This window comes from Hemicordylus capensis, chromosome 3, assembly GCF_027244095.1.
Source record: "Hemicordylus capensis ecotype Gifberg chromosome 3, rHemCap1.1.pri, whole genome shotgun sequence".
Classification (NCBI taxonomy): domain Eukaryota; kingdom Metazoa; phylum Chordata; class Lepidosauria; order Squamata; family Cordylidae; genus Hemicordylus; species Hemicordylus capensis.
Genome location: NC_069659.1, coordinates 69,995,122 through 70,018,264, shown reverse-complemented (window position 1 = coordinate 70,018,264; position 23,143 = coordinate 69,995,122). Strand labels below are relative to the sequence as shown.

The 23,143-nt window shown below is 43.0% G+C and overlaps 1 long non-coding RNA gene across 1 annotated transcript; it reads left to right on the top strand.

Moving 5' to 3' along the window:
* Positions 1-553: 553 nt before the first annotated feature.
* Positions 554-22,921, top strand: LOC128351487 (uncharacterized). Its single transcript, XR_008319796.1, has 3 exons — positions 554-624; positions 21,615-21,692; positions 22,823-22,921. It is a non-coding gene; the product is annotated as an uncharacterized LOC128351487 (long non-coding RNA).
* Positions 22,922-23,143: the final 222 nt, after the last annotated feature.

Sequence of the window (23,143 nt, the reverse complement as noted above, 5' to 3'; positions counted from 1 at the left end):
ATCTGTTGGATTTGAGTTGAATCCTTCTCCACTTGCACTCTAGTTTTCTAGCTAGCTGCTTCAACTTCTGCAGTTCTTCCATATACCATGGAGCTAATTTAGAAGCAGACTGGAGAAGACACTTAGGAGTGATAGTGTCTACTGCCCTGGTGAGCTCATTATTCCAGTTCTCCACCAGGGCATCAACAGGGTTGCTGGCAGAGCCAGCCTTAAAATCTTACAAGGTTTCTTGGAATCCTATTGGATCCAATAGCCTCCTAGGGCCATAGGCGTAACTGGGGGGGGGGGCAGGGGGCACGTGCCCTGGGCGCCATTGAGGTGGGGGCGCCATACCAGTCCCTGCCACCCCCACCCCATTGCCCACCTGCCCAGCCCCAGGGCCCCTCAGCCACTTGCCTCCAGCTCCGGCTGCTCGGCAAAGAGGCCTAGGATCGGCAAGGCCTGGAAACTGCAGAGCTCTTCTCTCCCCGCCTCTCAGCTGATCGGTAGGTGGGCGGGGCTTCCAGAGAGGCCTCCGAGTAGGCCTCCCTGAAGCCTGAACTTGAGTAGGCCCCAAGCAAGGAAGGAGGAAGCAGGCAGCAGACCCTCTGCCCAGACCAGACCATCCAGAACAGCTATTGCTAGGTAGGCTGTGAATTCCTTTTTGTAGTTACCCCCATATATAGGGATCTGCTTGCCATAGGGCTTTGATATGGGGGGTGGTGCAAGACTGAGAAGTCTCTGAATATTTAATTTAAAAGAGACTGGAAAATGTGCTGGCTTTAAAAACAAAAACTATCTAAAAAGGCCTATAAGTGGCTTGTTTCATGTCAGAAAATTACAAACACTTCTGGAACAAGTATATTTTATTTATTTTCATTCATTCATTCATAAATGCACTTATGTTCAAGTTATTTTGCAATCCAGAAGGTCTGAGTGAGAACTGTGAAGCATGTGTTGTGTTTTTATTTTATTTTATTTTTCTTGTGTGTGAACTGCTCCCCAATAACTCGCAGGGACTTCAGGGTCAATCTGGCCAACATGTGAATGCAGCACCTCTATTCCAGAGGAGATGTGTGTTAAAGGGCTTTAAAAGCCTGGTGTGAAAAGACTCCTGGAATCAAACTTTACTGAATTTGTTCAGAATTCTGAGAAAACAAACATAGGCTCACCCTGCATGGTTGAAAGTATCATTTGCTAATCTGCAGCAAGGGGTCCATTTTAATAATTAGCATTGCTAGTGTGTTCTAGGCATTAGAAGTAGCACAAATATATAGTACTCAATGTATATCACTATATACTGTGAAGTGTGCATGCGTGTATTCAGTGAAATGTATTTCCAGGTAGCATACTTATTTTGAAATATCAGACTTAAATCCTTGGGGGCCTGGGGTGTGTGGAGGCCCTGGACTTTGAGGGTCTGGGGGCCCATTTTGAAATCCTGTCTCTGGACCCATTCCAACCTTGCTATGCCCCTGGCGGAATAGTTACATATGTATTGATCACTACACATGGGTTTCTGCACAGCACCTGCACAGAAGAAACTTCCATGTAGAAAATGTGTCTCTTGTAAATTGACCCTGAATTTTCCATCCATGACTGGGATATCTGAGAGTTAGAGTCAATAATAAAAGAACAGCACACTGCTTGTGACAGGAAGGGGCAAATTACAATGATTTCTTAGTCTGGCAGGGGCTGGTTTTGGCCCTGGCAGAACTTGGCTATCTGCTCCTGTTGCAAATTCCTCTGTCTAGTGTGGCAAACTAATGTATCCTCCTCCCTCTTGGTGTCAAAGTAAGCACTAGTGTGGTGAATACACATATACCCCATCATGAGCCAACAGTCATCATAAGACAAAGGCTGGCAGGAATCATTCACTGGTTTATAGACACACACACACACACACCTTCTTCTTCCCCTATTTTGCTAGTGGCTATTTGGGCAGGTGATCCTCTAGGACAAAGTCATGTTTTTTAAAGAATGAGAGGAGACAGAGAAAATGACACTTGGAATCCTCGCATAACTCCTGACTGTTGTTCTAAGTCTTTTACAGAGATGGCTCATGTTTTCAGGTTTTGGTCAACAACCATGTCTAGATGGTACAGTGTTCCTTTTAACGGGGATTTCCAGATATTGCTGACTACAAGTCCCATCATTCCTGCTTGGACAGTGGCGCAATTTCAGTGCTTGCCCTAGGCGCCATTTTCCCTAGTTACGCCTCTGAATACCTGTCTTGTCTTTTCCATTTTGGGACACAAAACCTATTACTATGTTTAAAAGCATTTATTTTCTGGCCATGAGGACTGCAAACTTAGGCTGTTGGTGTGTAAGACATTTCTTTACAATAATATATTTCTAAAGAGCCTTGTAGCCTCATGTTTCCTTTTCCCTGTCCCAGTATACTTGCACGGATGCAGCCCACAACCCACATTTGACTATGGCTGTGACACATTTCCATATTTCCGGGGGTGGCGGGGGGCGTGCGGCGGGGGGGGCGCAATTTCAGTGCTTGCCCCGGGCGCCGTTTTCCCTAGTTACGCCTCTGCCTAGGGCAGACCATGCTAATAGGCCCTTCAACCCTGTAGAGGTGTCTAGTGATTGTAAGTCGAACCTTCACCAGTTGGTAGTCTTTCCATGACAGTGGGGAAATCATGGGAGTCTCCACCCACAGAACACCTCTCTGATCAGAGCAAAAAACCAATCAAGCATGTGACCCACATCACGTGTCAGTCCTGGGACTACCTGGGAAATGCCCATAGTTGTCATGGCTGCTATGAACTCCCAAGCTGCTCCTGACAACTCATTCCCAAAGTGGACATTGAAGGCACCCACCACCATAAGCCTGGGCATTTCCAATGCCAACTCCGCAAGCAAATCCGACAGCTCAGTTAGGGATTCTGTTTGGCAGCGCAGTGATTGGTACACCAAGAGAATTCCCACTCTATCCCTGGTCCCAAGACTCAAGTAACACACTCAGCATAGGCAGGTGCTCTGACAAGTATCCAGGAAAGGAAGATGTCATTCTTATAGACCACAGCCACTCCACTTCCCCACCCACAACTTCTCACCTGCTCCAGAGTATCCAGTAGGAAGAAGCTGGGACCAAATTGGGCCACTAGCGTCTCCCAACCAGGTCTCTGTAATAAATACCAGATCAGCCCCCTCATCCATTTCTGATTTATTTTGGACTGACCTGCCATTGCAAAGCAGGGGTGTGTACAAAACTGCTTTGCTCAGTTTGATTCTAGTCCAAACGGGACTCTAACCAGACTGAACGTGTTTGGTTTTGTCACCCGAATGAGGGGCCTGGCTCTGCTCAAATTCAAGCCAGTTTGGGGGTTCTACAGTTGGGAGGATTTTATTTGATTTTATTACTCACCAGTCATGACCCAGCCACACAGATGGCCAGGGTACATGCAGGGTGGCCTCCAAAATGGCCACTGCCACCTCAGAAAGGGCTGAAGGCCTGAAAATGGCTGAAACAACCCTTCAGAAACGAGAGAGGCTGCCAGGGGAGGGAAAACAATTGAAGACACCCCCCCACACACACACTGCCATGGCAGCACCCCAAGGCTGCTGAACCTGGTGGTGAATTTTTAAAGAAAAAATTCCAACTGTAGAACCGCCAAACTGGCCTTGAGCTGGCCAGTGGTGGAGTTTCAACTTGACCTTGGGCCAAACAGGTCCATCTCTTGAGCCCTGAGGTGAGCCCTCAAGATGGACTTCTTCAATGTTGAACTGGCTTGTGGTTGAGCCAATTTGCACATCACTATTGCAAGGGAGCAAGGTGAGGCTCTAAGGATAGTTGGCACTTTCCCCAAGGTCAAGGAACTGACACTATCCAAGAAAGTACCAAGCTTTGAGGGAATATGTCTGTTTCTTTAATAACAATGGGGAGGAGAGCTGATCTTATGGTAGCAAGCATGAACTGCCCCTTTGCTAAGATGGGTCCACCCAACTAACAGACACCCGGTGTTTGCAGGTATGTCCCCAGGGGACGAAGGATGGAGCAGCTGCCAAAGGTGGGGCTCTCTTTTGCTGGCTGCTGGCTGCTGTTGTAAGCCAGTAGCAACTCTTTCTGTCTTTATTTTCCAATGACACCCTTTCTTTCCTGTGGAAGAGGGAAACAGAGAGTGCTGCAGCTTCTGCTGACTTAAAGGCATAGGCAATAGCCAGTGCTGGAGAGCCAGCAAATAACTGGCAGTAGCTGTGATGAGCCTGGGCAGAAGCCACTGGAGACCGAAGATATGAAAGGTGTCACTAAAGTGGGAGTTACCAGGGCACCAGGGGCTGGAGACAAGCAAAGGAAGGGGCAGTGCTATGTCACCCCCCAACAAGACCCTAGAGGCACCACCTGAGGTTATTCGCTCAGTTCCTCTTATGAGGGAGCCACACCTTCTAAAAAGCATCACTGCCTTCCCTTTTTGCTGATCCAAGGATCTGCAGAGGACCCTGGGGCAGAGGAAAAGCAGAGTTGCAGCAGTGGATGGAGCAGAGAGAGTACCTGAGTGTATCCTCTCCACTGCCTGCCTTTTCCCATGCCCCAAGACCATAATGTTACATTGAGATAGGAGGAAAGTTTTAAATTTTAAAGACAAACAGAAACAGGAGAGCTGAGAGACCTGGCACCCCCTAAGGGGTAATAGGTTGAACAAATAAAAAGTTCTTTAGTTGTTGTTTTTTAAGCAGCTACAGATATCAAAGAGCAGACATTCACTGGGAGAGCATTCCAGAGCCTGGGAGCAACAACTGAGAAGTCCCTGTCCCATGTACACAACAATTTAGCCTCTCTCAATGGTGGCACACAGAGCAAAGACCCCTCTGACAACCTTGTTGGGTGGGCAGAAACCCTTGGGAGAAGGCAGTCCTTCAGGTATCCGGGATGCAAACCATTAAGGGCTTTAAAGGTCCATGCAGAGGCCACAAAGAGGCACAGTGCGCAGGCACGTGGCTTTCCAAAATGGCCACCAGGTGAAGGCCAAAAACTGGCAAAGAGCCAGTCAAATTGGCTGGAGGAAGCTATATAAAAAGCCTCAGGGGGGAGGGGGAACCTCTGCGGACCCCGCCGTAAAGGAGATAGATAGATAGATAGATAGATAGATAGATAGATAGATAGATAGATAGATAGACAGACACTAAAAAAGGTCCGCAACCCCCGAATTGAGCTGGGGGGGTTCGAAGGGGTGCCGGACCGAACTGGCTCGGTCGGGTTCAAGTCCATTCCGGACTCGAACTGAACTGGGCCAGCTGGTTCCATGCACATCCCTAGTCAGCAATCATCTGTGGGGAGGGTAAGTAAAAACCTGCTCTCCCTGCAGACTGCCCTGGAGCTCTTCTCACCAATCATTAGAAGAGATCCATGATGTTGCCTGGAGAAGACTCTTCATCCTGAAAATAGACCAACTTGAACAGGAAACTACAGACAAATGAACAACAATAAGACAACATTCATTTTTTAATTTATCTGGAATAGCTTTAGAAAACCAATAGATTCCACCAAGTTTAAAAAACTAAACCTATAACAAAAATCATGATTCAAGGTAAGAAATGATGCAAGATAAGGAACATAACTTGTTGCATCATTCAGAAAAAGAAATAGAAAAAACTTCAGATAATAATATCACCAACACAGAAGTATGTGCTTTATTGCTAAAGAAAGCAGTTTGATTTCTTTCCTAAAGAATGGGAAACAACAACATCAGAAAGGCCTTTAGTAGTAGGAAATGGCTTGGCTTGAAATGCATGGTATTCATTCAGTTTAAGAAAGCAACAATCTGATAATGGTTGAAAGAACATCTGATGGAAAGAAAGTCAAAAGAAAGTCTCATGGTATACATAAAGGGTATTCATATGTGCAGCCATACTCATATGTTTACAGAAGGATAAAACCAAAAAAGTTGCAGAGCAGCTTTTAAAATGATGCCTGGGGGATTGTCAACAGGAACTGGTAGTATCGGGTTCGTCAAGCAAAATCCCCTAAAGTGTGAGAGTGCAAAGGTTTCAGATAAACCAGAAGGGGACAGAGTAGAACCAGGTGTAGAGTAGATGGAAACAAGACAGCTGATCAAAAAGGTCAAATGGCAGCAAGAGAGATACACACCAATGCCAGGTAAGAGATTTGGCATATAGGTCTTTGTATAACAATGCCAGAAGCCTCTGAGCCAAGGTGGGCAAGCTGGAGTGCTTGGTTGCTAATGAAAATATAGATATAATGAGCATAATGGAAACCTAGTGGAACAATGAGAACCAGTGAGCACTGATATTCCTGGATAAAAACTCTACAGAAAGGACCGGGAAGGTAGGATTGGGGTTGAAGTAGCACTTTTTATTAAAGAAGGGATAGACTCAAACAAGTTAGAAAAATGGAGGACTGGAGTTCTCCACAGAATCATTATGGGTGACACTATGAGGACTGAGATGAAATGTGTTACTATGGATGTGCTATAGCCCTCCAGATCAGAATGCTTAAAGTGACCTGGAGTTTGAGAAACATATCAGAGAAGCATCAAAGAGAGACAGAGCGGTAATAATGGGTGAGATCAAGAACCAACCATCACACAGACTGGACAAATACATGTGCGGATATTGTTAGAGAGGCCAAACTCTAGAACTGAGCTTCTCAGGCTTGGAGGCTGGGCCAGTTTGAAGTGACGAGAAAGGATTTTCTAAACTGTCTTGAAAAACTAAAAAATAACAATCACGGGGCCAGATGTAGGGATGTGCACAAAAATGGGTTTTCTGATTTGGCTCGAATCAGAACCTGATTCAAACCTATCTGGCCTGGCTCAGCTTTGGGTCTGATCTAACCGAACACAGATTGAGTTCAAACCGAGCCAGTTTGAACAGGCTCAGACCCATACTGGTAAAGGGGGACATGGTGAGGATTACTCTTTACCAGTAAAGGGTCAGAGAGCTTCCCTAAATAGGAAATAGGAAATCCATCCCTTGCCGCCCGATCTCCTACCCTTTGGGAAGCCCCCTGACTCCTCACAGTATTACCCTTTACCAGTATAGCAATGAACTGGCTCGGTACAAATCAGGCCCAGTTCAGTTTTAATTCAGACTGGCTAAAGCTGGTCTGGTTCAACCCTGAACTTGTGAAGCAAAGATGGCTCAACGCCATCCAAGAGTCTTGTGTCCATCCAAGAGTTTTGAAGGAACTCAAATGTGAAATTGCTGGTCTCCTAGCAAAAATATGTAACTTGTCTTGACAAACAAGTTCTGTACCAGAGGACTTGAAAATAGCTAATGTAACTCCCATTTTCAAAAAGTGATCTAGGCAGGGGGATTCAATAAATTACAGGTTGGTTAACTTAACTTCTGTGCTGAGTAGATTGAAGCAAAGCATACTTAAGGACAAAATTGTTAAACAGGTCTTGCTGAAGGAGAACCAGCATGGCTTCTGCAAGAGCAAGTATTGCCTCACTAAACTTTGAGAGTTCTTTGAGAGTGTCAACAGGCACGTGGATAAATGTGATCCTGTTGACATAGTATACTTGGACTTCCAAAAAGCTTTTGACAAAGTTCTCCATCAAAGGCTCTTAAGTAAACTTAGCAGACATGGGATAAGGGGACAGGTTCATGTGTGGATTGGTAACTGGTTGAAGTACAGGAAACAGAGGGTAAGAATAAATGGACAGAGACCAGTGCTCTTCAACTTGTTCATAAATAATCTAGAAGTTAGGGTATGCAGATTTGCAGATGACACTAAACTATTTAGGGTAGTGAAATCTAAAACAGATGGTGAGGAGCTCCAAAAAGATCTCTCCAAACTGGGGGAGTGGGTGACAAAATGGCAAATGTGGCTCAATGTAAGCAAATGTCAAGTGATCTATGTTGAGGGGGGAAAACTCAACTTTTCACATACACTGATGGGATCTGAGCTGTAGGAGACTGACCAGAAGAGAGATTTTGGGGTTGTGGTGGACAGCTCATTGAAAGTGTTGACACAGTATGTGACAGCTGTGGAAAAGACAATTCCATGCTAGGTATCATTAGGAAGGGGATTGAACATAAAAATGCTAATATTATAGCTAATAATGCTAATATTATAATGCCCTTATACAACTCTATGGTGTGTCCCATTTGTAGTACTGTGTTCAGTTCTGGTCACTATATCTTAAGAAGGATATTGTAGTACTGGAAAAGGTGCTGAAGAGGACATCCAAGATGATCACAGGCTCAGAGCACCTTCTTTATGAGACAAGGCTACAGCATCTGGGGCTTTTTAGTTTGGAAAAGAGGTGACTACGGGGAGACATGATAGAGGTCTATAAAATCATGCATGGTATGGAGAAAGTGGATAGAGAGAAAAATTTTTCCCTCTCCTCTTCTCCCTTAAACCAGGGGTCATCCCATGAAAATGATGGCCAGGAAATTTAAGACCAACAAAAGGAAGTACTTTTTACACAGCGTGTAATTAACCTATGGAATTCTCTGTCATGCAATGTGGTGATGGCCACTAGCTTGGATCGCTTCAAAAGGGGCTTAGACAAATTTATGGATGTCTATCAATGGCTACTAGTCTGGTGGCTACTCATCTTGCCTCCAGTCTCAGAGGCAAGATGCCTTTAAATACCAGTTGCAGGGAAGCAACAACAAGAGAAAGAGCATGACCTCACCTCTTGCCTGTGGGCTTCTCAGAGGCACCTGGTGGGCCACTGTGTGAAACTTGATGCTGGACTGGATTGGCCCTGGACCTTTTCCAGCATGTTCTTAATCTTTTCAGAAGCTGGGAGGTAGCCAGTTCTGCTTAAAGTCCTAATTCTTTGACCTTATCTTGCTGTTTTTCATAACTTATGTTTTCAATGAACTAGGACTCTATGGCTGCCTTCAGACATAATGCGGAACCATGATTCCAATGGACCCCCTCCCTCCGCATTTTCCTGTCCAAATTAGGATGTTCAGGAGAACTCCCTCTCTCCAGTCTTGCTTTCTGGAGAGAGGAGGGGGAAATGGCTGCCTGGGTTTCATTTTTTACTGAAGGACAGCCCCATCGGCCAATAGCAGCCAGAGCGGGGAGGAGATTCCTCCCTCAACTCTGGTTGCAAAGCAACCAGACTGTGGTGCCAGCATTCGGACATAACATTCACACTGCAGAACTAGAGGTCCAGGTGGCAGACCTCACTACCATCTGAAGGTACAAATCTCTGTCTGGATAAGGAAACCACAGGCCCATTTTATGGCAAAAATGCACATGAATTCAGATGTACAGTTTTTGAAACTGGAGGTCCCTTCACCTCCAGTTTCATGTTATGTGCAGATGTAGCCTATATAAACAAACAGATTATCTACTAGATATTCTGAGTGTGTTAATAAATACCAACGCTTCATAAAGCCTGCTAAAGTTACACAAAGAGAATCTGGACTATTATAGATCTGATCACAGCACTGACTGGATTTAGGTAATCTCTTGCAATCTCATGGCATCCCTCAGTTAAAAGATGTGCATTGAACATTAGAGAACTGGAAGTTCTTCAGAACTCTAAAATGTTTACAATTATTGATGTTATTTTTATGTGCCCTATAAAATATACTAAACTGACCTGTTGTTGTTATGGTAGTCCATTTTTCAGTTATTGCACACATTGTCATTGGGACTGTGGTTTGTTTTGTTTGTTTGTTTGTTTGTTTGTTTAAAGAAATATTAAAACAAGAGAGTGAATTTGCTGTGAGAAGTAGGATTCCTTGAAAATTATTCACTGTCATTCTCATGGAACAGTAAGATGCCGCTATGGTCAGTTTGTACTTTGAAGGATTATTTTCCTAAGTTTATGTTGAATTATATATTTTCACTACAAAGATCTTTACCACATGACCAGTTTAAACAAACTCTATATAAGTGTTATTCTCCCCCATACTGCTATTAACTCAGTCAGCCAACAAGGAAGCATCAAGTAGAATCAATTTTATCTTCAGTAAATGATACTTTGTTGTGGTCAGTTTGTAATTGGAAGGGTTATATTTTGCGAGTTTATGTTGAATTATATATTGATTTAGTACAGTTTTCTGCTGGAACAGGTATCTTCCTATTTCCATCACACTGCGGGATTAAATTTTCAGATGACCTAACTCAACTTTTAAGTGGAGAGGTGCATCTGCAGCAATTTCAACTTTAATAGTCTTGCAATTTGTGATTTAATGTTTCATTAATGTATGTTTGTATTTATTTTAAACAAATTGCTTTGAGTTCACCCAATCACTTTCACTAGATAAAATCAATCAATCCTTTTGTTAAAAACATGCATACATGACAAATGCTTGCTTTATGTTGTTATTTTTTGAATAAACTTAATTTTTTTCTCCACATTGCCAGTGGCTGCATGACCAGACTACAATAACAATGCATTTATTACAAAAATAAACTAGTTCCCTGAGTAGCTGCATTCTGCTTGAACAAACTTTGCAGGTACAAATACAACTGATTCTGGGGACAGTGTAATTGGCAATTGATTTAATACAGATTTGTCTTACTTTTTTTCACCTAGAAGTTTGCACATAAGAATTTGTTGCTCTACTTTCCAACATATTTTCACTTTAACCTTTTCTGAATCACTGAAGAATTATTTCTTTTGAAAATATATGATATATTTTATCACACTTTAAATCTCTGTAAATGCACTAGATGCTATTTTCTTAGGCAGGTGGATGAAAAGATGCTGGAAATTGTCTGTGATTCCCTCAGTGTACTAACCATCAAATTATGTTTTCTTCTGAGTGAGAGGGATGGGTGGTCAAGGAGGAATGTCCTTGCCACTTACTCCTGCTCTTCTTTCTTTGTCGGGCAAAGGAAGAAGAGCAGGAGACAAGCATATACAGGTGAACCCCATTATCCATGGGGGTTCCATTCCACAGGGGAACCATGGATAATGGAACCATGGATATCTAGGAACCATGGATATATGGATTTTAACCCCTTTATATCTGTGGATAATGAAGTCAGGTGTAGGGGTGTGCACAAAAGCGGCTGGCCTGGTTCAGTTCAGGCCAGTTCAGTTTTGCCCCCTTTATATATTTTTAAAAATATATATTATTTTTCGTACTTAACCGCTCCATGGGGCTTCTCCTAGGCTACGGGGGTGGTGGTTTGATGGATGTTTTCCCTCCCCCTACTGGCCTTCCTTATGTATAAAAGTCCCTGGTTCGGGAGATCTTTGGTCCTTTCCAGGCCTTGCCCCCATCCTGGTTTCCATTTTGGAGGCTGCTGTGCATGCACAATGGGCCCCTACATGGCCTGGGTCATGACGTGGCCATGCAGGACCCATTGTGCATGCACAACAGCCTCCAAAGTGACCACCGTAACAGGGTCAAGGCCAAAGGTCATCCGAACTGGGTGCTTTTATACATATGGCCAGCGGGAAGGGGGAACATCCATGGACAGCTCTCCCATCACCTCTGAGAAGCCCCCGGAGGAGGTAAGTACTAAAATAAAATAAAGTATCTTTTAAAAATATATTTGTGACCCCCCTCCCCCAATGGCCAGGGGGGTTGGTTTGAAGTCGAGCTGAATGGGGGGGTGGGTTCTGCTTGACATTGAGCCATTGAACTGATCCAGTTCAATTTTGAACAGGTTCGGAATCACACCTGTTCACACATTCCTAGTTGGGTGTCAGCCACTGAACTGCAAATAGCAGTACCGCATATAGTGAGGTCCACCTGAATCTTCACTACTGGCTTATGTTCAACTTGTGTACTGCTGTTAACTCAGGTCTCCCTGTATCCTATAATTGTGCATTTGATTTTTCCAATTTAAATGCAGGATGTTACATTTATATTGGCTGGACTCCATGTTTTAGCTGCCAACTAACACCAATATAGAAACAAACATCTCTCAATACATGCTGCGGAGGAGTTGAGGAGGAAAAGCACTACGTTTGAAGCACTGCCTCTGTGGCCGGGCTGGGCCCGCCGCCGCCTCTGGCCTCCGTGGCTGGGCCAGGCCAGGCCCACCGCCACCTCTGGCCTCTGCGTCCTGGGTGCACCTCAGCCAATCAGGTGCGTCTGCCACGCAGCCAATCAGCTGGGAACCGGGACACCCATTCCAAGGCACACCCAGGAGAGAGATATATATATATATATATATATATATATATATATATATATATATATATACTGAAGGCACATTGATGCACTTGGCAATACTGATACTTGCTCCTCTTGGCATTTTTTTTCAGTACAGTAAAATTATATTATTATTATTATTCACTGCTTGTGGTCTAGAATGTGCATCAATGTGCCTCCAGCATATATATATATATATATATATATATATATATATATATATATATATATATATATATAAATAAATTCTCCTGGGTGTGCCTTGGAATGTGTGTCCAATCCCAGCTGATTGGCTGCGTGGTGGACGCCCCTGATTGGCGGCGGTGGGCTCGGCCCAGCCACAGAGGTAGTGCTTCAAATGTAGTGGTTTTCCTCCTCAACTCCTCCACAGCATATATTGAGAGATGTTTGTTTCTATATTGGTGTTGGTTGGCAGCTAAAACTAGTAATGCCGGTTTCATTAGGTAAGGAAGCATTAAAGAGGCATGACTATCACCCTGATCCTAAGCATATTTATTGAGGAATACATTTCATGATTCTATAGTTTCCCTCTGTGTAAGCATGCTTAGAATAATCACCTTAAAGGTGATTCAGACTTATCACTGGAGGTGTGCTATTAGCAGTTAACATTCTTATCTTTCTTATCTTTCATTGTGTATTAGATGTCAGTGTTCATGAAAATTGCCTGCAGCTTTATCTTTCCCACCTTGCTGTAAAATGATAGTTGAAAAGTGGTTTGGATTTCTACTGGACTTTTGACACCAGATGGGATGCCCAGCAGCATGTGTCCTGTCACTCAGTCTTATATAGAAATTGTCAGTGATGACTTAGCTCTCCTTCCATAGTGGGATCAGCGACCCTTCAACTGCATGAAAAGAGGATGACATGACAACACACCTTCTATAGTACCCCACAATATGTTATTTTTATTGCTGTAGACATATTGACCTTCCAGTCAGGCAGGCCTGGAAAGTGCTTGCTACACTCATTTCATGTTGCCCTTTGTATTTGAGATGGTGTCATCTAATCTCTTTATTGTTTGGTGCTGCAGAATAGGTATGTGCAAATACCAATTATTCACCAAACTAATTGGCCAGAAATTGTGTTAAAGGGACAAAATCCTTTATTACACTAGGCTAGGACTATAATAACCACCTAATGGCGCTGTGGGGAAATGACTTGACTAGCAAGCCAGAGGTTGCTGGTTCAAATCCCCGCTGGTATGTTTCCCAGACTATGGGACTGTTTCCCAGACTATGGGAAACACCTATTTCGGACAGCAGCAGTATAGAAAGATGCTGAAATGCATCATCTCACACTGCGTGGGAGATGGCAATGGTAAACCCCTCCTGCGCCCCTGGTGGCGCAGTGGTAAAACTGCCGCCCTGTAACCAGAAGGTTACAAGTTCGATCCTGATCAGGGGCTCAAGGTTGACTCAGCCTTCCATCCTTCCGAGGTCGGTAAAATGAGTACCCAGAATGTTGGGGGCAATATGCTAAATCATTGTAAACCGCTTAGAGAGCTCCGGCTATAGAGTGGTATATAAATGTAAGTGCTATTGCTATTGCTATTGCTATTGTATTCTACCGAAGACAACCACAGGGCTCTGTGGTCACCAGGAGTCGACACCGACTCGACAGCACACTTTACCTTTAGGACTATAATATTGTTTATGATAAAGCTCACATGTATATTATAAGTAAAAAATGTTCTAGGCATAATTAGTTCTTGAAAGACTTGACTCTGCATTGTTTGGCTGAACAAGGATTGCAATACAGTCATCCCTTGTCAACCACAGTTTTACCAACCACGTTTTTGAGTATATGCAAATAGGAAATTGCGACAGGTCTTGCCAACCACAACCTGAGTATCCACAGTTGGTGAGGTTTTTTAGTAATGGGGGTTTCAGCGATTTTGGGGGGTTCACTACCAACATCTAGCTGTTTAGGAAAGGAAAGTCTAACTATGCCCCCCACCACACACACTAATAAAAACACAAGGCAGCACAGCTGGAAGGAAGAGACCACAGATGTCTTAAACCAAAACAGCCAAATGAAGTGACATAGCAATAGAATTGGACTCTCCATCCCACTTCACCGTGCAGGAATTAATAGTGGATCTAGGCCAATATGCAATTCTATAGGGACCAATGTTATGCTCTACCCTGGCCTGGCTCCTCCTTTCATCTTTAAGGTGTATGAAGCCCTGCAGCAGGTTTCCTGGTGAATCAAAGTCCCTGAGCCACAAAGCCTCTAAGGACCACTTCACCAATCAACCATTTTAACTGACCATGGGTGCTCACTGATCTAATACACCTCCATCCAGCCCACACTGTACATGCCACAAAGGGAGATCAGCCTAGCTGGCCAAAGCAGAAAGAAAGAAGAGGCGAGGAAGCCCCCTGAGCAGTGTGTGGTCCCCGCCCTCTGATGAGCCCTGACCAATCAGGGTCATCCCTGGGACTGTGCTGAGGGAATGGGACAAGGACCCATCCCCCATCACAAGGCTGTAGGATGGGAACATTGTCCCCACACTCTAATCTCAAGGGAAACACAGATGGGGACATTCTGAAGGCCACATACCAATGTTAACTCTCACTTCCTGTTTTCCTCTGTATATTGTTCCCTTTAAAACTTATTTCAGTCACTGGAGATCATGGATTTATCACACACAGTTCAGGAGTAGGCCACAGCTCAGTGACTCTTCACGCACACGCACACACACACACACACACACACACACACAGAGTTACTTTGCATGCAGAATGTCCCAGTTTCGATCCTTAGCATCTCTGGGCAAAAGGTAACAGAGCTGGAAAAGGATCCAGTGCCAGGAAAGTAAACATTACACGTCTAGATACATCTATGGCCTGACTCTGTAGAAAACCACTTCATATGGAAATGTCACTCACAGATCATCAGCTATATTTTGAAGCTGTTTGATGTCATAACTACGTCATTTATGGAAAAGTTACCAATGTGCTAAGTGCCTAAAAGCACTTCTAAAAGGTAACCATAGAAGATTATGGTCTGGAAAAAAGAATTCCTACTTAGAAAGTAGCAATATATGCTTGTTATTTGTAGGCAGATTTATATACCGTCAGAAAAGCCAACGGGATATTCTAGTCACATCTATTCATAAATGACCACATATAGACATTGCCCTTTGGCATCACTCTTCGCAGCCAGCTGCCTACAGAAAGTAGCTATTTATTTAACTTGCTATTAAGGCAGTTCTAGGTAATTTGAAGGACCAAACACACCCACCAGATAATGTTGTTAATTATATGATCGCTTGCTGCATTTTCCACAGCACTGAATGGACAAAGAGCTGGTAGTGCCAACTACAAGTAATTTCATTTTCTCATGTTAAAGCATGTGGCTTTGGAACTTCATTGCTATTCTCCTGTTGTGCTTTGTAAGCTGTATGATTATACATTGTATCTTAATATTTTCATAAATCTGTGTTGCCACTTATTTTTTGCAAGATTATAATAGATGTGCAATTTTATAAGGGAACATTTTCTCCTAGATGGAATTTTGACTTTGTAAACAAGTCAAAGCTATTATATTTCACATATGCCAGGGTGACCTGACAGAAACTAGTGAGAATTTACTCCAGAGACATGTGGCTTGAGGGTTGTCATATGAGAATGAACGGAATTGTTTCCACTAATAAAAAAATGCTTAGTTCATAGTTGTGATTTACGAAACAGACTCTTAAAAGCAATAGAAATTTATATAGCTGTCATCCATTCTTTTCATCTCTCTACATGGATAACATTTAATAGTAATTTTAAATATCACTGTTGGTTTTTTTTTACTCTAGAAGAAATCACAAGTTTTAGAGTTAAGTTCTTATTTCAAAGACTGCAGAAAAGTTCCTGTATCTAGAATAGATGTGTAAATGAGATGTGAAATGATAGCAAGTCATGATAGCAAGTCACTCATAAACAGCAAGAGAAACACTGAGCCGGGACTCATGATCAGTGAGACCTGCTTTTGCTGGTTTTGCGGGGAGAGTGGGCTAAGCCCGCTCTCCCCGCAGATGAGCAGGGCGGGAGCCCTGGATGCTGGATCGGCCACCCACACAACTGCCAGCTCCATGACAGAGCCAGAAGTGGCTGGGGAGTTTGGGGGCTACGCAGCCCCCGGAAGCTTCAGGAAGCAAATGCGCAGGGCATACTGGGGAGACCCCCAAGCCGGGACGCTGCTTTTCAGCCTCCTGCTGGGGGTCTATTCATGAGTAGCCACGGCACGGAGCCGCGCTGTGGCTACTCACAATCCCAAAAACTGGGTTTGCGGAGCGCTCGCTCCACAAACCCAGTTTAAGGGGCGGGCTACTTGAGTGAGTTACCCTGCTCAAGAACCACCGGGTTCACAGCCAAGCCCGGTGGTTCTCACAATTGTAGAAAATCAGGCTAGTGGAGGCTAGCCCTATTTTCTACAATTGTGTGAATAGTCTCACTATTGAGGAGTATGATTATGTAGAACTAGCTGGCCCAGGCGTACACCATCTGTGCCTCTGGTGGTCCCTTTTCCTTCTCCCTTCCTCCTGCCTCATTCTCTGACATTCTGGCCCACCATGGCTTTCCCTCTCTCTCCTCCAGCCACCGTCACTTTCCTTCTCCCCGCCCCCAGGCCACCACCACTTTCTTTCCCCATCACCTCTGCAACTTTCTTTCCCCCCCACTGCCCCCGCTACTTTCCCCCCTTCACCACTTTCTCTCCTCCCCCTGCCGCCACTCCCCCACTACCACTTTGTCTCCCCCACCATCACTTTCTCTCTCCCCCCTGCTGCCACTTTCTCTCCCTTTCCCAGCAGCTTGCTCACGAAATCTCGTGAGAGCTGCCATGCACGGGATTAGCCACAGGTAAGTCTTAGCAAATTATATATAGAGATGGGTAGAAGAAATCTGTGTGTTTAAGAATTGTAGGCAAGGGCACAAGATCAAGGATTTCCTCTTGATAAATATGAGATCGAAGAATCTCCGGATGAGGCATGGTACATTTTGAGTAGGCTTGAATACTGAAAAGTTCTTCAAGAGAGGAAATACAGGACAATGAAGACAAATAAAAGTGATAAATAAAAACAATGTGAAAACAATGAAAATGAATATGACAAATATTTATATACCACTTTTCAACAAAAGTTGCCAAAGTGGTTTACATAGAGATAGATAGATAGATAGATAGATAGATAGATAGATAGATAGATAGATAGATAGATAGGATCCCTGCCACCAAAGGGCTCACAATCTAAAACAGAAACATAAGATAGACACCAGCAGCAGTCACTGTAGGGATGCTCGGCTAGGGATGGATAAGGCCAGTTGCTCTCCCCCTGCTCAATAAAAAGAATAACCACTTTTAAAAGATGCCTCTTTGTTCAGTTAGCAGGGAGGAGGTCAGGCCTTTCAATCCAGAGTTTTACTTTCTTTTTTTCTCTAGTTTCACTGAAACACATTGGACATTTTATGAATTTTATCTTTCTGTGTCTATCACTCATTTTATCATTTTACTGTATTTATTTGAAACTACTCAATGCTTTTGGCTTTTATTTTTTAGTGTTTGTCTAAATATGATGTCCTTTAATATATATTTTACAGGTGTATGGAAGAATGCTCTGGTCAGTATTTTTTAGCCACTTATTCGTCATCTATTTAACCATGACATTTGGCTTAGATTGAATCATGATGTGCTTATTTTATTATCTTTAACTCTCTGAACAGTTGCTTAATAGATAAATTGTATTACTGACAGCTTTGAGCATCTCTGATGTATCAATTTATATTTTCTTTCAATAGCTTAATTGTAGGCTGTGATTCATCTAGTTCCTGGCATGTTAATAAGAACAGCCACATTTAAAATAGAAATGCTTGTTTGGTTATATTGAACAGTTCATAAATGATCCCCCTCTGAACCTGAGTTTTGATAGATCATTAAAATCTTATTGCTTTCCAGAACTAAATTATAAAATACAAAATCCTTATCTATCTATCTATCTATCTATCTATCTATCTATCTATCTATCTTTCTATCTTAAGATAAGTTATTTAAAGGAACAAAAGAAGTATCAATGTATCAATTATTCTCTTATTTCTAGATCAAGTACTGCAGTAACATATTGCATTACAAAGCCTATTATAAAACCTGTCTGGATAATGTCAGCTGTCTGGATAATACCCAATACAATTTCTTTCAGCTAAGCCATGACAATGCATAGAAATTTCTTTATGTTAGGCAAAACTCACTTGAAACATATCCTGCAAAAGCCTAGCCCCACTGAAATCATAACTGTGCAGGATCATTGTTGGAATCCAACAACCGTTGAGCTTGGAGGTGCTTTCACAACATTAGTTCCCAGTGAATTGCTCTCCTTTTAATTAATATAACAGGATTTTTTTTTAAAAAAGAAACCTTCAGTGTAAGAGAAGGTGCTTAGAAATTCATTCATGCACCAGAGGAATGAATTGTAAGTTCACCCACCTAAACTTCCACCGTATAAGCTGTAAAAATGTTCTACAGTCTCACCAATCGTGCTTGCTTACAATTTAGTCTCTACACACCCATACTTCCCCTCAGTTTTTCAATCACAGTCCTCTTACTCTGCAGGCTGGGGGCTACAGCAATGTTCACAACATTATGGTGGCACTGACCATCTAGCAGCACAATGCTTTCCATATATGTTAATTTGAGTAAAATAGACTGGCACATAGTAATTGACTGTCTTTAGAGGGAACAAAGCTGATAGACAGAAGATGGAGGGGTTAAGTAGCTATCATTTGATTGTTTTTATACTGTTTTTTGTTAAGAACATAAGAAAAGCCCTGCTGAATCAGGCCCAAGGCCCATCTAGTCCAGCATCCTGTTTCACACAATGGCCTACCAGATGCCTCTGGGAAGCCTACAGGCAAGAGCTGAGAGCATTCTCTTCTACGGCTACACCCCAGCAAATGGTATTTAGAGGCATCTTGCTTCTGAGGCTGGATGTGGCTTATAGCCCTCAGACTAGTAGTAATTGATAGACCTCCATGAATTTATATAAACCCCTCTTAAAGCCATTCAGACTGATGGCTGTCACCACATCTTGTGGCAAAGCATTCAATAGGTTGATTATGCATTGTGTGAAAAAGTACTTCCTTTTGCCGGTCCTAAATTTATTGGCAGTTTCATGGGATGACCCCTGGTTCTAGTGTTATGCAAGAGGGAGCAATTTTCACTTTCTCCATGCCATGCATGATTTTATGGGCCTCTATCATGTCTCCCCTTAGTCATCTTTTTTCTAAACTAAAAAGCCCCAGGTGTTGTAGTCTTGGCTTGTAAGGAAGGGGCTCTAGACCCCTGATCATCTGGGTTGCCCTCTGCTGCATCTTTTCCAGTTCTACAATGTCCTCCTTAGGATGTGGTGACCAGAACTATATGCAGTACTCCAAATATGGCCACAACATAGTTTTGTATAAGGACATTATAATATGAGAAGTTTTATTTTCAACCCCCTTCCTAATGATTCAAAGCATGGAACTGGCCTTTTTCACAGATACCACACATTGAGTATACACTTTCAACAAGTTGTCCACCACAACCCCAAGATCCCTATCCTGGTCAGACACTGATAGCTTAGACCCCATCAGCATATATGTGAAGCAGGGATTATTGGGCCCAATATGCATCACTTTACACTTGTTCACATTGAAATTCATTTGCCATTTTATTGCCCATTCTCCCGTTTGGAGTGATCCTTGGGAGCTCCTCACAATCTCTTTTGGATTTTACCCTTCAACCAGTTACCAATCCACACATTCATTAGCAACCAAGCACTCCAGCTCATTCATCTTGGCTCAGAGGCTTCTGGCATTGGCATATAAGCACTTATTTCCTGAATCTCTTTACCTGGTGTATGCTATCTTTCTTTGGGCCATTTTATCTCTGTTAAATCTAGTTTTAAAAGTTTTATGATTTTAAAATTGTTTTAATTGCTGTTATTGAGCTTTCTGTATTGTTTCAAGTTGTGTACACCATCCTGAGACTTAGGTGTTAAGCAGTCTATAAATGTAATAAGCAAACAAACAAACATATGTATTTATTTTACTGCCCCCCATTATGTGAGTGTGGCATGAAAACATGGCTGGATTGATTGAATAGTCAAGCAGAGCCTTCCAATCAGGAGAAGGCACAGCTGCACTCATAAAAGGTGGCTATGCCTCCCCCAGGGTCGCAGTACATGTACAGCAGCAACTTACCTCCCAGACTTCAGGCAGGGAAAACTAGTTGTTGGTGGGGCTAGGCAGACATGTTGGGGTTTCTCATTGTAAATTAGCCCAAAGTTGGGAGTCCATTCACCTTTGATTAGTTTATTTGATTTATATGGCTATATATTTTGCCCCTGACCCAGCTTACACCAGAGAGTTGTTTCACTTACAGAACTTTACATTTAAAAAATCCTCACCCAAAAGGCTAATCCAGTCACCAATTCCTTCCTCCATTATAGCTGGACAATTTTTATTTTATTTTTTAAGTGTCAGAAACTGTGTACACAGCATGTTTGTATGCATGGTTTCTCATGCAGCTTGGGATATGTGTACAGATACCTGCTTTCATGTGTGCATACTGGGAGTATCCTTTCTAATTTGTGGCATCGTCCGTACATAAACCCTGTACTTTGCAGCACAGAATTCTCTCGCACAGAGGATACTCCTCCAGGGGTTGGGAATAGGGGTGTGTGAGCTGGCTCGGTTTGAGTCAAGCTTGACATCAAACCATATTGGTTTGACAGTTTTGAGTTTGAACCAGACCAGCCTTGGCTGGTCTGCATTTGAACTGAGATGGTTTGGAGCTATATCAGATTCCCCTTTGCCAGTATAGGGGCAGGGGTGTCCTAAATATAGAAGTGGTGGGAGTAAATCAGTACACACAAGTACAAGCTGTGACAAGGGCCATGGGGAGGGGCAGTGGCTCCTTCCACCCTGCAGGCCACCCAGTGAATAGCTTGGGCCAGCGACAGCCCAGTTCAGGCTTTCTCTGGCCTGGTTTGGGCCTTTGCACATGTGCAGGAGCCATTTTAGTGACCTCCATGCATGTGCAGAGGCCATTTGCATGACCAATCCCACACCAAGCCTGAGTTTTTAACCCGGCATTTAGCCAAGTTGGGCAAGTGCTGTCTGCTCAGCCGCTGTTGGGTTAAACAATGTTGGGTTAAGCCTCCCCCCAGCCCACTGCCATTCCCAGCAGTGACCCGGGGGGGGGGGGAGCGGCTGCACTGAGCATGGCGGCTGCTATAATGAGAGCAGCCATCACAGTGTGGCAGAGGGGAGGATGGCAGCTGCTAATCTGTCCTCCCAAGCAAGGACATATGCACAACTTCATTGTTGCAGTGTTTCAGGAAGGAGGAAGTGTAAAATATCACAAGTGGTCACCACCAACATGGGCATAGGTTCGTAAGAGATAAGGCTTTTCTTGCCAAAGCAAATGTCTACTAGGTTTCTTTTCAGGCCCACTGGCTTTTTCAAGGCATCCACAGAAGACATCTATTATGATTAAACGTTGATCTGGCTATTTTGATTATTGTTTTACAGACTGAAAGCATATTTTGCAGTTTACAAGGAAGTGCAATCTACCTGTTCTCACAAGAGAAAAAGAGATAGTTCTCCAAGGTAAGTTAAAAATACACCTTTGTCTTGCATGGGAACAGACTTGTACAAAGAACTAGATGAGGTGCGGAGAATCTTTATTTGCAGGAAATGTCTTGGCTTGAAAAGCATAAAGCAATTCATGGTTTCCCAAAAGCTTAAGAAAGCAACAAATGCATAACAAAAAGTCTGCTGTGAGGTAGAGAGACCTATTTCTTAGAGTTAAACAAACTGAGAAGCTATTTACATGTGTACCGAAAAATGGGCTAGGGAAGCCTAGCTTGGGTTTTGGTGTGTACATATACCACTGGAATTGGGCCCAATCCCAGCAGTGCCTCAGCAGCAAACCTGCTTGGGCTGCCACCCTCCAAAACAAGGTTAGGCAAGCAAGTACTCTCCTAACCCCATTTTTGTGATTGTCTGCCAGTCATGGCTGCTTGCTGAGGAGATCCCAGGTAGCTTCAGGGAGGGGGGATCCCCATAATGCACTCCATACTTGCATGGTGCATTATTGGAGATTCAAGGCGTGAGGCAATGCATCCCAGCACCCTGGCCCTCCAAAGTAGTCAGCAGCTGATAGTCATTTTGGTGGGTGATCCGCCCACCAATGAGGACACCATTGATCATCCATGGGGAGGTAAGTTCTTTAGGGCTTCCTCCCTGCTAACTCTCTTGCCCTTTATCACGACTTGAATTGTTAATGGGTGTTTCTTCCATCAGGGTATTGTGAATAAATGGAATGGTACAACTGAAGAAGGCCTGAATGTACCAGAATGGTGTTTGGCGATCTAGTACTGCTGGCAATCAAGTACTGTACCATGATGATGCAGAAATCACAGTATCATGATGATCAAGTCCTGTGGCAATGAATACAGCTTTTACTTGAAAGACTTCTATTGATCTATTTGCACTAGCCCCTTTAGAATGTATCAGGAGAATATTAAATTTTTTGTATTTTATAAATAGGTTTTTTGTGTTATTGCATTCTTGAGACATTTATCCATTTTTGTGAATAGACTTTGCTGCAATTTTTTTGCCATGTTTTAATTTTAATTTTTATTATTGTATTTGAATGAATTATTGTCTATTTTTATGGTTATTTAATAATTATTATTAATACAAATTTGTAATTATATTTATCTGTGTTCTTTCAGATTCTGTTTCAGTAAGGAACATCACAACTGTTGCTTTTCAGGAACATCACAATTGTTGCAATTCAGGAAATGTGAAACATCACCAATGTGGAAATAGACCCTTAAGAGGCAAGTGAATTTTTTTCTAATGGAAGTAGCTGCTTGGTTCCATTTATATCCCACGGGGTTTTTCAGACCAGTCACTGAAGATTAAGTGTGTGCACTATCAAGGGTATTAGTTGATTTTTAATTGATTTTTTAAAAGTTTCTAAAACTGTTCAAAAGTGCATAACTGCTTTATTTCAAGGCAGAAAGTTACAAAAGGTTCTGGAATTGAATCCT